General features: G+C 31.8%; 1 long non-coding RNA gene across 2 annotated transcripts; it reads left to right on the forward strand.

Annotated features, from left to right (window-relative positions):
• Positions 1-251: 251 nt before the first annotated feature.
• Positions 252-3001, forward strand: LOC142619106 (uncharacterized). Of its 2 annotated transcripts, none has more exons than XR_012841445.1 (3): positions 252-388; positions 1972-2076; positions 2352-3001. It is a non-coding gene; the product is annotated as an uncharacterized LOC142619106 (long non-coding RNA). The 2 variants fall into 2 exon arrangements; XR_012841444.1 differs by having other exon boundaries at positions 261-388; positions 1779-2076.
• The last annotated feature ends 13904 nt before the right edge of the window (positions 3002-16905 follow it).

Consider the following 16905-nt stretch of genomic DNA (forward strand, 5'->3'; position numbering starts at 1 on the left):
ATATTAAATTAATTTGAAGTATTAAATTGAATTATTAAAATATATTTTATTAATTTGTTGTATTAAATTATATTTTATTGATTTGAAGTATTATATTAAATTTTATTACTATTTCAATTATATTTTGTTAATTTTTAATATTAAATTATATTTAAATAATTGGAAGTATTAAATAATATTGGAAGTATTATATATTAAATTACAAAAAAACCAGCCATTCCACTCATTCCACTCAGCCTCTAATAAAGCCGTTGTCCCTTTCTCACTCAATCTTCTCTCCCACTCTCACTCGCACTCACTCACCCTCAAGCTCACCGCCAGTCTCACTCACTCCTCTCCCACTCTCACTCACCCTCAAGCTCATCACCGGTCTCAAGCTTCTTCACAGGTTCATTTCAATCTTTTCACTAAAAGAACTTGTGATTAATTTCAATCTTTCGATTCTTTTCCAGTTAAAAACTTGCGATTTTTTTTTTGTTTTTTTTTTAATAACTTTGGGTTTGTTAATGAAATCGTTATTGCTAAAATCGTTGTGATGTTTCGTTGTTGGAATGGTTGATAATATATTTGACTTTGAAGTGGTTCAAAAATAAGAGTGGTTATTTGTATCAATCGGCCTTCGGAATTATTTTTTTGTTGCTCTTAATCAGTCGACCTTTGGTTTAAATTAGGTGTAAATTTGTTGTTGCTCTTTTAATTTTTTTTTGTTTTGAAAAACATAGATTCTGTCTTAGTGGGTAATCTTGTTGTTTGAGTAGTGTTTAGGGCTAGTTCATTGTAGTTGATTTGTTGTGAAAGAAATTGATTTGTTGTAGTTGGTTTGTGGTTGATTTTTTTGTTTTTGTTTGTGTGTGTGTTGTTGTTAACGCAAAGCCTAGAAGGGAAATGGGGGACATCGTTGGACAGTGATTTGGTACGGACCAATTGATGCAAAAGATGGGTTCCTTATTGGTAATTATAGGGTTTGTTTAGTTATTTTGATTATTGCCTTATATAAAGGCAAAAAGGGGTTGTTTTCTAGTTATTTATTTATTTTAATATTTGTTTCTTGTGTTTTATTATATGTATGAATATGTTTATTGTTGAATTTATGGTGTTAATTGTAATAGTTTTTAATTATGTGGTGTTTTGGAGTCTTAAGCGTCTGGGATTTTGGTGAATTAGGTCATTCATTCGAAGTCTTAACTTACTTGAACTTTTGTCTTTTACTATTTCTTAGGTTCACAATACAATCACGCCATATATCAACACCAAGAAAAAGGATTAGATATAGGATTTAGGGTCTACCATACAGTTGGTTTACTAAATTGGACACTTGGCAAGTCGAAACTATAATTTAAAATTTTTTATTTTATTTTATGATTTCAGCATTTAGTGATGTCAAGTTCTATTAATTTTAGTGAATGGTTGAATGCTCTTTAGGGCTGAAACTTCTGATATTGGACAATTAAAACTTATTGAACTGATCTTAATTGGAGGTTTTTGATGTGGTAATTTTCCTAAAGTGGCTGTTAAATTTGTGTGGTTTCCTTCATAAGCTTGGAAGTGGTCTGTCATTGCATTGGATGTCATATTTATGGAATCTGCCTATGGTGAAATAATGATAGTAGTTACTGTTCTAAAGTTCTTAGGAAAAAATATATATATATTTGGATGATGGGAATGAAGAAATGTAATTCTTATACAAAGTGGTATCATTTGTTTTTTAATGATGCTTAGTCAATATGCTTATGAAGACAATCTGTAATTTGGCCTTTTTTCTTCTTCCTCTTTGGAAGGTGATGAAGAATGTCCACTGGGTGTGTGGCTTTTGAATGGTTTTCTCTGGGAATCAGCAGTGATATGATTAACAATCATTGAGAAGAAGTTCCTAAGGCCCTTTTGTAGATGTGCTCTAGTATGACTTCTATAAATTGATCAGAATAGGGTATTTCTTTACTTATAAGATACTTTCTTGCTTCAATTTTCCAGCAAAAAGCTCTTTAATTCTTAAAAAGCACCCTCTCCGACTCATCTTGGCCTCTCTTTTCTCTCTGGGTGCCACCAATCACTTCGAAGCTTGCTCACCGTTTATAGGTAATCTCTATCTTCTTCATCATGTAATGCTTACTTTTCTTTGCCAATGTTATTTTTGTCTTTTAGTCAATTATTATTGGACTACTAGAATTTGATATGTGACTTGCAATCTAATTATGGAAGAGAGTAACACTAACACCTTGTTGATTCCAAGAGTGAAAAACTCTTGGGTGTGGGTGTAGACATCAAAATTTTATGATGCATTCATAGACGTCCAATCAATCATGATCATGTATTTTTTTATTAAATTAAGTTATAATTGATGATGTGGACAGTCAGCAAGTGAATTCGAGCCACATGACAACATCAAATGAAGAAGGCCAACTTCAGAAGAAAGACTCATATGGAATATTCTCATTAAATGCAAGATCAAAATTAAAGTCAAATTTGTATTTAAGTTCAAAATTTGTAATTAACTTTCAATAAATGCTGAGAGAAAAAAAATTCCAAAGTAAAGACCATTGAGTCGCCTATAAATAGAGGCTTCTCATATGAAAAAAAGGGGGAAAAACTTAGAAAGAAAAACCTTACTGACACTCTGCCCAAATAGAGAGTCATCTCTAAGTCTAAAAGAGCACCCTTGCTCCCTCAAAATCAAGGCTCATTTCTACTTCTTCAAATCAAAGTAGAGATTTTCCTTCAATTCAGTTCAAGATCAAGTCAATGGCCCTCAACTTCAAATCAAAACTCAAGTACATCCAATCACACATCCAACTTGGAGACATCAAAGTACGATTCAAGATCAAGCTTCATAGCCCTTCGGATCGTAAAGTTACTTGGAGATCGAATTAGAGGAGCTTTATTGTATTCTTTCATTGTAAAGAGTCATACAGAGTATTGTGCTCACATATATACAAATCAATACAATTGATAATTTGTTACCATGTTAGTTATTAATTTATTGATATAAATGTTAGTTTGAGAATTTTCTATGTGCAAGGAAGTTTATATTTTATTTTATGTGGTTGTATGTTGAGTTGTAATTACCATGTTAGTTTGTTTGGGATGCCTTGAACATGTTGTGTCAGTTAGCACAGGCATAGAACAATTTAGTTATGTTTTAGTTAAGGAATCTAAGATTTAATCATGAGTTTCCTAAGTTAGGCGCTAAGAATTGGAGTTAAGTTAAACTGAGTTGCAACTTGCAAGTTTAGTTAATTTGCTCTTGTTATTTCACTAGGATGAGCAAGGGAAGATAGGTGAGGATTATTCACTGCTTGAGACTTTTGATAGTCAGTTACTAAGGTAAAAGGTATGCCATGAAAATTAATAGTCCATGTTTTTAGTATAGTATATGTATATATGTTTTGTCAATGCATTTATAAAACTTAGAATTGATACTCTTTTACAGAAGAATATTATGCTCAATATTGTAATATCTCAGTTGTTTCTTAGAGTTTATTGTGCATTGACGTGGTATACATGTGTTCTCCACTTCTCCCTGAGGTCGTAGAGTCACAAATTTAGTGACCAATGTTTAATGCGAATGCACCAAAAAATAAATCAAAAAAATGATCTCTGTGGAGTGAGATAAATTTATTTTAAAGTGTCTTCCTTTGCATTTGAGATGGTTTTGACATTTGTGAATGTGAGTATTATGCTTGTTGCATGCCAAGTGTTTTTAATTACCTCTATGAGGTATACATTTAGATTACTTGACTTTTGGTTGTGATAATTGTTATATAAGGTTATGAGTTGCATTCCTATTGTGTTATTTAACAACGTTGCCGCTAAGTGAACTTATAACACTATCTTTGATCAAGATGACTTTTAAAGAGAATACTATAGCAACAACTATCAATGGAAAGCAAATTATCAATTCCTAAAAGTCTGAGATTTTCAATTTGCAGGAGAGTTTAATCTCCCCTAAATGTTGATTAATAAAATCTTACTTGCAATTGTGGGTTTTATTTGTTAATTGTTTTTATTGAAGACTTTTTTTGCATCCTAAGTAAATGTAAATTGTTATATATTGTATATTGTGACTTGTGTATATTTGGATAAAATAGGTTAAGTTTCATTGAAGATTATATATTGCTTAGCTTTTGTAGGATAAGCAGCATCAACTTGTGGTAAGTTAGGGGTTCTTATACAGAGGCGGCCAGTGAAGTTCTAAATTGTGAGTAAATTATGCTTCATAATATCGTCCTTATATAATGAATGCTTAAAAATTTCTGTTGTGGTGGACTGTTTATTTGGAACAAGCGGGTGGCTTATATGGTGTTATAAGGTAGTGTACATTGATTTTGAGAGTGTTGCTTGTGTTTTGTGTGTATATTTGGAGACAATAGGTTGAGTCTCACACTCTCTCTGTTATAGTGTGTTTGTGTTTTTTTGGAGGTGGGTTAGTTCTTTCCTAGTCCAAAGGCTGTGTGTGTATCTTTTACTCTTCTTGCTTATAAGGGTTGGTGGGTCAGAATTAAATGTGAAATAAATGAGTATAAAGTAGGAGTTGGTGGTTTTAATGTTACTTGGAAGTTTGGGATGGCTTGATTGTTAAATCATCTTATTATGGAATGCAAAGGGGGCTAAATATACATAATGAATCAAAATATTAGAAGTTTTGGATGCTTGTTGCGTGCTATGTATTTGATAAATTACCTCTATGAGGTATACAATTAGATTACTTTTTTTGTTGTTGTGATAATTGTTATATAAGGTTATGAGTTGCATTCCTATTGTGTTATTTAGCAACGTTGTTGTTAAATGAACTTATAGCATTGTCTTTATTATATTTAGGATGGTGATGATGCGGGTGATCATTCTCCTACTACGCAAAATCAATCATCAAGCTTGCGTTTTTTTTTTAGTTTGCAACTGTGATGTAACAATCTAGACATTTGGAATGTCTTGTATTAGGCATAACAATTATTATAGTTAGAAATTGTATTATTGTATTATATTAATTTGATAGTTTGACTATGTTTGATTATTGTGGGGTCTATACTGGCAGGTGTCAACTAGATCTAGTCACTTATTTTATATTGATTTTTGTTTAGTTATAAACAAGTTGTGAAAACAAAATGTAGGTAAAATATTTTTTCCCAAATTTTTTTTTTTTTTTTGTTTGTAAAAAGCAGGACCTATAGTAGTGCTTTTGAAACTGATGCTATAGGCCTTTTTAGCTTTTATTAAAAAAGACCTATAATGGTGCTTTTGAAACTGCCGCTATAGTCTGTATTTAAAAAAATGGCCTATAGTAGCGCTTTTAAAACGGCCACTATAGGCTATATTAAAAAAGGACATATCCTAACGCTTTTAAACCGCCGCTATAGCTTGTATTTAAAGAAAAAAAAAAAAACCCTATAGCAGTGGTTTAAAAAACCTTGGGATAGGGTCTGAAAAGTGCCGGGACCTATCCCGACGCTTTTGAAAAGTGCTGGTATAGGTCCGGCAACCCTATACTGACTGTCATTGCTCGGCGATTTAAAGCTCCAAGAAAAAAAAATGTTGGGATAGGCATTTTTGCCCTATTCCAGTGCTTTTTGGGGCTATCCCAGCGCTTTTGCAAACGCTGGAATAGCCCTTTTTTTTTGTAGTGTATACACTTAGATTAGATTAGAATAAAATTTCTATCTTGTAAAAAAAATTATAGAAAAAAAAACAACTCAACAAGGTGAAATTGGTGTCAAATTAAGTGTCTTTGTAAGATTGTTGATTTCAAAATATCATAATGCTTAATAGTAAATTAATTGAGAATTTACGAAGTAAAATAGTAGTTAAACTATCAATATCACTAGTTTAAGCAAATTAGTGTCTATTTATTTATAAGAAAATATATTGAGTTATTTTAATTTATTAGAAATTAACTAAATACAATTTAGAGATTAATGCCCTCATATGGTTCAACCAACTTCATCCATGTGTCCACCGGAAATTTCCTACAAATTCTTTTTAGGACTTCAAATTTGTAAAAGTTAAATAAGATCACCTTTAATTAGGAGTTTTTTCTTTTCTTTTCTCTTTATTAAGAACCTTAGCATTTTGGAACATCACTTAACCTAAGATTTTAAGTTAATAAATTTGTCTAACAATGTTATATCAACTATTCACCATTTGTTCTTATTATATAAATAAGTGGAATTTACTATTTAGCTAACCAAAATACTCAAACGGGTCAAACCTGAATATCACTTATCAACTATTCTACACATGAATTGGAATGATGGTAGAGAATTGCAATGAAGATGGGAGGTTATTAAAGTCGACAAGAATAGAAAGTATAGCTGTAGTTTGTTAAATATAATAGCATTGATGGATTCTCTTGTTATGATGTAGTCAATTAATTGGTTAGGTAACCGAAGAAAAAACTATTCACTTTGCAAAGATTCGATAAAGATAATGACACTTATAAAATAAAATTTTCTTAAAGGTTTAACCGATCACAAGTATTTTTGTTTTTAATATTTTATATTTTAAAATTGTCTTAGCTTGGTTAGAAGGCAAGGTTAAAGTATGGTACGGGTTGAGGTAATAAGGGAATTGATATACAATTTAGATCTCATATAAGGATTACTAATCCTGGTAATGTGACATTGAGAATACTGACTCCTTCATTGAATAAAATAGTTAAAATCTGAAAGGAGTTACAACTAGAATAAATAGTACCAATTACTCACGCCAAAATTGAACTTTCATTACATGTACCCAAGCGATTGCAAATTTATTTTAAATTATATATAAAAAAATGATATTATAAACTAATAGTTGCATTGAGTTGTCAATGGCTTGTATAAAAAAGTGTAAAGTTGTCAATAATTCTGAAAAATAAACAGTTTTAATAAATAGTAATATGATCGTTCATAAAAGGTGTCATTTTGTAATTTCCCAGTTTTTTTTCAATTAAGTTATAAAAAAAAAAATAAAATAAAATCACAAGAATAGATTCCCAAGGCAAGAGATCCAATCACAACACACTATCTTGACAAAGCATTTCAAGATATGTAACACTCACACTTAATTTATATTATGTAGATCTCAATTACTTATGGAAGTTTTGTTGTAAGTATGATCTTGCTTGCATTCGAAAAATTAGAAATCATGTCCTATATATACTATTACTACAAACTGCTTCAACGAACTGTAGACATATGTTAGTATTGAATCTCCAGATGCCATTGAGATAGATATAAAAAAAAAAAAAGATTCGGCAATTGAAAAAATAATTTTTATTTAATTTTAGTTACATGACTTTTTAAATAAATTATGTGACTTGTTTAAATAATACACATATAATCATGACTATTCTTATAAATCTCTAGGCAGTGGACTAAGAGAGATTTCTCCAAACTAGTTTAGAAGTAATATTTGTCTATATGAAATAAAAATTAACACACCCATTAACTAGTAATATTTGTCCGTATGGAATTGGAAGTACTTCCAATTCCATGACAATTACAAGTGCAATTCCAAAATCTTTTTATAAAAGGCTGGGTAACCAATAACAGTAATATATTACCAAAGTTCTTGTATTCTGTTGTGACCCACCAAAAAAAAAGTTCTTAAATACTGTTGACTTCATGTTACCAGATTAGGGAAAGTATTTCAATATCTTAAAAGGATAATAGGTTAAGAGCATCACAATAGTGGTGCTAAAAAGCTAAAAAACTATTTTTAGCACCACTATATATAAAAAGAGTGTTGTAGCAGTGATGGTATAGGTAAATTTTTTACCTACCTTGCTACAGTGTACAAATATATATGGATGTGCACTATAGCTGAGAGCTAAAAAAAAAAAAAAAAGCTTTTTTATTCTCCATCCGTTTGGAAATACTATTTGTTTGTTGTTGTTTTTTTTTTTTTTTTTTTCTTTTTCTATTCTTTTTATCCAACCCGTGACTCACTCTCAACTCCCTCTGAACTCTCTAACCTGTGACTCACTCTCAACTCCCTCGAACTCTCACCTCTGAACTCTCACCTCTCTGTCTCATTGTCGTCGACCCACCTGCTAATCCCCTCCGTTGAAGTCCCAAGCCGACCCAAGCCCTAAGCCGCCGATCCACGCCTCCAACCCACGCCAACCAGACTCACCTTCTTTGATGCTCTAACCCATCTCGGCCTCCCCGCCTCTCTTCTCTTCTGTCTGACCCACCAAGTCTGAAGCTTGCTTGCAAATCAGGTGAGTTGCCTCTCTGCCTCTCTTCTCTGATGCTCTGACCCATCTCGCATTCATCATTCATCATGTAATGCTTGAAATTTTTGATTTGGGTAATTGGAATGATAAATTTGTCATGTCAATTGGAAATTTTCTGTTTGTAGGGAATTTATATTTGTTGAATCAATTGGAATGTATTGGGAATTTTCAGTTTGTAGGAATTTATGTTAGTTTGGGAATTTTCTATGTGCAGGGAAGGCTACAATTATTTTGTTTCTGTTTTTGCTTCTTGCTAATTTTTTGTTTGTTGATTCTAACTAATTACAATAAATGTCATGTTGGAAATTGTTTTGGGAATTTTCTGGTTGCAGGTTTATATTTGTTGTTTCTAATGTGTTGATGTAAATGTTAGTTTGGGAATTTTCTGTGTGAAAGGAAGCTTACATTTTTTTTCTCTAATTTATACAGTATTGGTCTTTACTATCAGTTTGCTTGGAAGTATATATTGATGTTTCTAATTTTATGTAGTCACAATGAGACCTACCATTTTACACGGGTATCATGAACGAGGATATAGATATTGACTCACAACTTTTGGGAACATCTCAAAATAATCCTATGTCAATTAACGCACGTCATCAAAGTGGTATAACTGAACAAGATAAGGTATAAATTGTATTGCAATAGTGTTAACATACCCATTCACCAATAGTTTGAAGATACTAATCATGATTTATTTCTTTTAATTTTTTTAGATTACCAATGCGAAGGCTTTGTATAAAGAGACTTTCAAGAAACCCTTTCATCTTGAACATTGTTGGCTCATGTTGAAGGACCAACCAAAGTGGGCCGATCCTAATGAAAGATCGAGAGCATCCATGCCTCCAACTTTGAAGTCAACATCTATTGGTGAAGGGGATTGTGGGTTCGGACTTGGTGACACTTCCAATTTTGAGAGGCCAATTGGTAGGAAGGCCGAAAAGGCCAATTGAAAGAATAAAGCCACTGGAAAAGATGTAGGGGAATATTTGACTAAGAAATTGAAATTTATTGAGGAATCACAAGAACAAGACAAAGAGAGTTTTCATATCAAAGAAGAGAAGTTGCGCTTGGGAGAGTTGAGGGATAAGGAGAGGACTCGATTGGAAGAGGAAAAACCTTTTATTGAGAGGGAAAAACTTAAGATTGAGAAGAAAAAATTTGAGATGCAACATATGTTAGAGGATGAGAGAATCATGAACAACTCCAAGAGGAAATCATGGCAAGATGAAGTTCACATAATTAATGGGTTTGATTGCATTTTGAATGTAGCTTAGGCCTTTATGTATTTTGTAATGTTAGAAAAAGGTTGGCACATTTAGATGATGTTTTGGTATAACCTTTTTTTTTTTTTTTATGTAGCTCGTGATAGGCCTTCATGTATTTTGGTAATAGCTCATCATAGGCCTTCATGTATTTTGGTAATAGCTTATGATAGACCTTCATGTATTTTGGTAGTAACTTATGAGAGGTTTTCATGTATTTTAGTAGTGGCTTATGTCACTTGACTTTAATCTTAAACTAGATGCAATTATAAACCTTCAAATTTATTGTTCATCTTGTTTGTGTTGTGACTTGTGCATGTGTAGTAATAATTTCTTTCCAAATGTCTTGACAGTTGCATATATGGATCGCTCTTTGTTTCGCAAGTTACTTCTTGATGACTCAGATCAAGATAAGATAATTGAAGAAGTTGTCATGGAAACATCACAATATAAACGTCACTGCTATATTCGACGTAATCATTTGGCAAGCCATGGGAGGCTTTTTCTTGACTACTTTGCTCCCACACCAATATATCCGCCCTCTTTATTTCATAGGAGATTTCAGATGAAGCGTTCTCTTTTTCTCAGTATTCAATCTAAGGTAGAAGCTCGTGACTTTTACTTTGTCTAAAAAAGAAATAGTGTTAACAAACTTGGTTTATCTTCATTACAAAAGATAACTGCTGCCCTTAGAATACTTGCGTATGGAGTATCGGGTGATTTGATAGATGAATATGTGCGATCGGAGAAACTGCTACATAAGAAAGTTTGAAAAAATTTGTGATTGCGGTAATTAATGTTTTCTCTGAGGAATAATTGAGAAAGCCAAACAATGAAGACATTGCTAGACTGTTGTTGAGGACAAAATTTTCACACCACATGGCTTTATTTCATTGGCAACCCGCACCACATTAACATTATCATGGATTTTGGGAAAATCTCTTATAAAACCCAAAAGAGCCCAAATTTACACAAAAATGCGTCAAAACCTGTGGTCCAAAACCCATGGCGATAGTATCTCATCAAAGCCTATGGTTCAAGCTTGTGGCATAACATCTGATTTTTAGCTCATGATCCAAGCTCATGAGTTTCATCGAGGAAATTTTGGGAGTCATGGTTTGGAGGGCCAAAAAGTATGTTCAATAAAGCTTCAGTGGTTCAAAGTTGATAAAGGAAAGCATGTTGCTTGGCATGTCTTCCCCAATTCCTTGAATTCTGACGGGTCAGTGTGCAATAGGTAACATTTAGTAAGCCTCTCATATCACATAACATTTAAAATGATAAAACTCCCCCCGCTCTTTACATAAAAATTAATGTTCAACATAGAATATAAGTTTAAAAATGTAATTATATTATTTCATATAAATTCTATTATTATTTTCATTTAAATTAATTCCAAGCACATGGCTAAATATATATTAATATCTCATATCTAGCATTAAATGTTTTCCTTACTCTCCAAGATTTGGTATAATACAAAGAGACCATAATTACATCTCTAAAACTTCATCAAATATCAACCAACTAGTCTATTACTGACCAAAATTATATATGAACAAAACATATAATTTTCCAAAAGAGGAAACTTAGCCAAAAATACCAACAATAGTTCCAGCAGAAGCTGCAGTTCCTCCAGCAGCAACTGCAATAGCTCTAGCAGCAACTTAGGTAGTTGACACATGTCCTAAAATGACACCAGTTGCCTATTAATGGTCAATCCCAACAACTACCTGCTATACCAAAAGAAGTAAGGATCCCATAAAAGAAATCCTACTATTTTAAGCTAAAATCCATAGTCTCCAGCTGTAGTACCAGAAATAGGAAGGTCACATAAAGGGCATCTTACCATTTTCAGCCAAACCATAAATTTAATGCTAAATATTTTCCTCCAGCAGAAGATGTCATTCAGATGATATCATTCAGCAACTACTGCTACAGAGCTGACAGTTGTGACTGACAGCTATAACAACAACTCCAGCAGCATTAAAATCTCAAACTTTCTTCTTTTGGCTAAAAAACAAAAACCCACTAATGAAACCACTTGCTTTGTTAAAGACTTTTCTTTATTTGCTAAATTTCCCTTCAACTAGTTCTAATTTAGTTACATACTTGGCTCTATATAAAGAGGACCAAGCCACACATTAACATACACTATCCATCCCTCTCTCATCCTCAATATTCTGAAACTTCATTCACTTTGCTGCACATATCTCTAAACATTTTCATACTTCTCCATCTCTTTTACAAAAATATCTCTTCTTGGATAACATAATTACAACACACATATTACACCACATCATTATACATTACCCATCTTTCCCACACTCTATTATTCTAAAATGTCATCATTTTGCTGCCCATAAACACATTTCCATATCTTTCTCTATTTCTCTTACAAAATCTTTCTTCCTAAAGAGCAACATAACTCATGACATAACACAAAAAACCACTTTAGCAACAACTATAAACTCATGTATTTACTATATTTAACCTTTATATTATCTATCTCACACTTCCATATATTTTACAAACACATTCCTCACAAAATATCCATACATACTTCTCATATATCTTTAAACTTTATGTCTCACAAAGTATACATATACAAGATCCATGTTCAACAAAGTATCTACATATAATTCCTATACATATTACAAACACCATATCTCACAATATATATATATATATATATATATATATATATATATATATATATATATACATACTTCTCATATATCTTTAAACTTTATGTCTCACAAAGTATACATATACAAGATCCATGTTCAACAAAGTATCTACATATAATTCCTATACATATTACAAACACCATATCTCACAATATATATATATATATATATATATATATATATATATATATATATATATATATATATATATATATCTTACCATCTCCATACATCTTAAAACATATCAAACACTCTTCCAAGAACATTTTATCAAAAGCCTTTCTCATGGAAGGCATATATTTATAATGCTAAAAGCCCTTCTTATGAAAGGCAAAAACTTATAATACTAAAAGCCATTCTCATGGAAGGCAAAATCACTCATATTTGACTAAAAACTAAAAGAACATTACATGAGAAAAATCATTTAAGTTTATGATAAGGGAATAAACTTAACCAACCTATGCACACGACTGAACATATTCTCTCTCCCTCCAGTTGCACCCATTTTTCCCCTTCAATCATGAAGTCACTTTGAAAGGACTCACAATATCATACCACACCGCTGGACTCATTTCATCATGCTATTAAAATGTTATAAGTCTACTACTTTTATACGGTTGAAGCTACAAACTGTGAACATAAGTCATTACATTTTTATCTCCAAAATTATACTATTGAGTATATTTTAATTTATTATCATTGTACTATTATACTCATATTATTCTACCGCTGGAATGTTATCAGCTCATTAACACTATACGGTTGGAGCCATAAATCATATAAAGAACAAAGTGATGTTGTACAGCTGGAGTAAAAAACATACAAGATAAGTCAAAATTTCTCTATCTTCAAAATTACATTATTAAGTACATGTTAACTCATTATCATTATACCTCTAAATACAAGTTACTTTAATATCATCTCACTATTTTATAAAACATGATCTTGCTAATACTTCATTAATGAACATATATATATATATATATTAATAAATTGATCTACTATTGTTGGACATATTATTCGGACATAAAACCACCGCTGGACATATATTATTTGGACATGAACCATGACTGGATATGAACTATTTGACATACATCATTTGAAAATAAACCATTGCTGAACATACCTTATTATGTTGAACATGAACCATCAATCGCAGCTGGATATGGACTATTGGACTCATCCTATTATTGGACGTATGATAATTAATTATCATTCTAATTGAAATCACTTAACAACATAATAATAACGTTCAACTCACCATTTAATCAAATCTATTATACTAAATATATTATTCATTTATTTTAACCATTATCATAATTCTAAGACTTTGGGCTTTATCTATTTTGTAGGCTTAAAATGCACCGGAAGCCATTGATCTATGCGGCCCAATGTCGAGTTCTGAATTGGACTCCTCAAAAAAAATCCGGGTCTAGCAAAGTCACACCTCTAGCAGAAGACACATGGCTATGCGAAAAAACTGCCCCTGACAACTGTTAGCTCATGGTGAACGCTGAGGTTTTTCAGGTATGTTAGGTTCAATTGATTGCATGCATTGGAAGTGAAAAATTGTCCAGCTGCATGGAAAGGTCAATATTGTGGTCATATTCGTGAGCCTACTATTATTTTAGAAGTAGTAGCATCATATGATCTTTGGATATAGCATGCATTTTTTGGGTTACCTGGGTCAAATAATGACATTAATGTGTTAGAGCGGTCTCATATATTTTCTAATCTTCCTAAAGAACGTGCTCCTGCAGTACATTACTCAATCAATGGTCATGACTACACAATGGGATATTACCTTGCTTATGGCATATATCCAAAGTGGGCAACATTTGTGAAAACAATCCCATCTCCATAAGGACAAAAGTGAAAATTATTTGCAGCAACCCAAGAGGTGTATAGGAAGGATGTTGAGCATGCATTTGTAGTCCTTTAAGCACGTTTCGCAATTGTTCGTGGACCTACATGATTTTTCCATCTTGAAATACTCCAAAAGATCAAGAAAGCGTGCATAATTCTCTATAACATGATCGTTGAAGATGAGTGAGATGATAATGAAGTGGTAGACTTGGGTTATGAAGAAATTGATGGAGTGGATAATCCTTCTATACAAGTGTCACGTGAACAAAGTGATGGATTTATGGCATACATTCAGAGTTATGGACACATCAGAGATCGAGAAATTCATTCTCAACTCCAATCGGACCTTGTTGAACATTTATGGCAATTGCAAGGCGAGTAGTAGGAACTTTTTTTTTTTTTTTTTAATTTGTTGAGAAGCATGAGTCATCGGAACTTGTGCGAGTGTATGAGTTTTATTGTAATTTGGTTTGAGTTATGTATGTGAGTAATCTATAGACTACATTGTTCCAGCTATAATATGTATTCCATTTTATATTTTTTCTTATAAGGTTCCTCCATTTCATAGTTTACATTGTTCCAAGATTACTTCCGAACAATTGAGACAATTCTTTTAGTCAAATATAAATTTGTATATATATAATTGGGGTTAAAAAAAAATGTTGTTATACTAGACGATTATTTGCTATCATGACAATTGAGAAATTTTTTTAGTCAAAAGATAAATCTGTATATATATAATTTGGGGTTAAAACAAAATATTATTGTTATACTAGATGATTATTTACTATCATGATGATTGAGAAATTGTTTTAGTAAAATAAATGTATAAGTATAATTTGGGGTTAAAAAAATTACTTGTTACACTTGACGAATATTTGCTATCAAGTGTCTGCAGCGGCAGCAGTGGCGATGGAAGAGTTAGTGGCGGCGGCAGTAGTGGCAGCAGTAGTGGTTGCAGTGGTTGTGATTGTTGTTTATTGTAGTAGATATATTATTTTATTGTGATGTTTATATTATTTTATTGTGTTGAAAGCTAAAATAGATCCACTGGTGCTGGATGTTTTGTAAAGTGAGTAGGTAAAATAGATAAAGTAAATTTTTTTGGTGCCAAATTGCTAAAAAAAATAGCACCACTATTGTGGATGCTTTAACTAAGGCAGGTTTGGAATCTTTCCAACCTTCCAAGTTCAAAAGATTCTTTTCAGGTCCTTCCAAAACTTCAAGTCTATAAAAAATAAGATATCGAGTTCTGAATTTACATGCTTCCCAAACCTTATACAAAGATCGAATAATATTCTAGTGTGATTTGGCTGTCCCTTGTCGGGGGTTTCACCAAACCATGGAGTAATAATAAAAGAACAAAATAAACACAACAAGTAAATAGAAATTAGTGATTAATTTGGAGACACAATTGAATGTTATCTTTAGACAATATTTGTCCCCATATGCAAGTTGCCAAAGGGTTTTTACAAACTTGTCTCTAGGATACAACTAAGTTTATTGGGTTTTACAAATAGCAATTTTGGAGAATACCCACAGAATTTCTTGTGTTTCTTAAAAACTAACTTTTGGGGAGAACAAAAGTAGTTATCAAGTGAATATTAGTCACTATTTATACTCAAATAATTATAACCCTTCAATAGGTACCTTTTCATTTAAGATGTACCGTTTGGTCAAAAGACACTTTTGATATATATCCAATATGAAAGATTGTGTTCTTTCAATAGACACTTTTTCATCAAAAGGTACTTTCGATATGTATCCAATATGAAAGGTTATGTTCTTTCAATAAACACATTTTCATATATATATATATATATATATATATATGAAACTTGAATTTTCACAAAGAAAATTTATGTACTCTAATTTTTCACTTTATTCATTTTACAAATGAATACTCTCTAACCTTATATCATTATTACAACCCATCCTTGTATATACCCAATGGTGGAGCCACTTGAGGACCGAAGGGGGCCTTGACGGCCCCCCCCCCCCAAATTTTGGAAAAAAATTCAAAAATTTTAAATAATTTGAAAATTTTTAAATAAGCTTATCATTTTGCCCTCCATACCTAATGATATACATATATATATATATATATATATATATATATATATATATATATATATATATATTTAAGAAAGTCTAAAAATAAACATAATTTTCATTGAAATAAAATACAATCCACAAATACATATGTCAATTGCCTCAACAAATAGGTATTTTAACAATTACCTCAACAAATAAAAGGAAAAAAAAATTCTAATTTTCATACTAACATATTGAGGGCTTACTTGTACATAGCTTGAATATTGAAAAGCCAGAAATTTTGTTGACGTGCCGCACCACCAAGTCTTCCACACAATGTTTCTCACGCAGGTGACTCTCTCTCTCTCTCTCTCTCTCAATCTCTCTCTTTCTCTCTCTATCTCCATTGGGGACTTGGCCTTTGTTGATGTGCTGCCACTGTTTCAATTCTTTGCCCTCTTCTTTGCCAATTTTCCTTCTTTGCTAGTTTGGCTTCTTCTCGCTACTAAATGCTCGTTTGGTAGAGGAGTTTGAGTTGAATTGTTTGTAGTTTTTTAAAATATGTGTGGGTGAAAAAAAGTGTGTGAAAAAGTGTGTAAAGTTGTTTAAAATTTGGTAGAGTGGGTTTGAACCACTCTACCAAATAGGCCCTAAGTCTTTCTTCTTCTTCTTCTTCTTCTTCTTCTTCTTCTTTATTATTATTATTATTATTTATCTTTTCAGATTTTAGTTCTTTCCTTTTCCCTCCCTTTGATTAAAAGTAAAAGTTATTTAGTAGTGTATTAAACTACGTGTTCAAACAAGACAAGAAAGAGTGACTCAATTTGTCACTGTCATTGTTAGT

Source organism: Castanea sativa, chromosome 12 (genome assembly GCF_040712315.1).
Source record: "Castanea sativa cultivar Marrone di Chiusa Pesio chromosome 12, ASM4071231v1".
Lineage (NCBI taxonomy): Eukaryota > Viridiplantae > Streptophyta > Magnoliopsida > Fagales > Fagaceae > Castanea > Castanea sativa.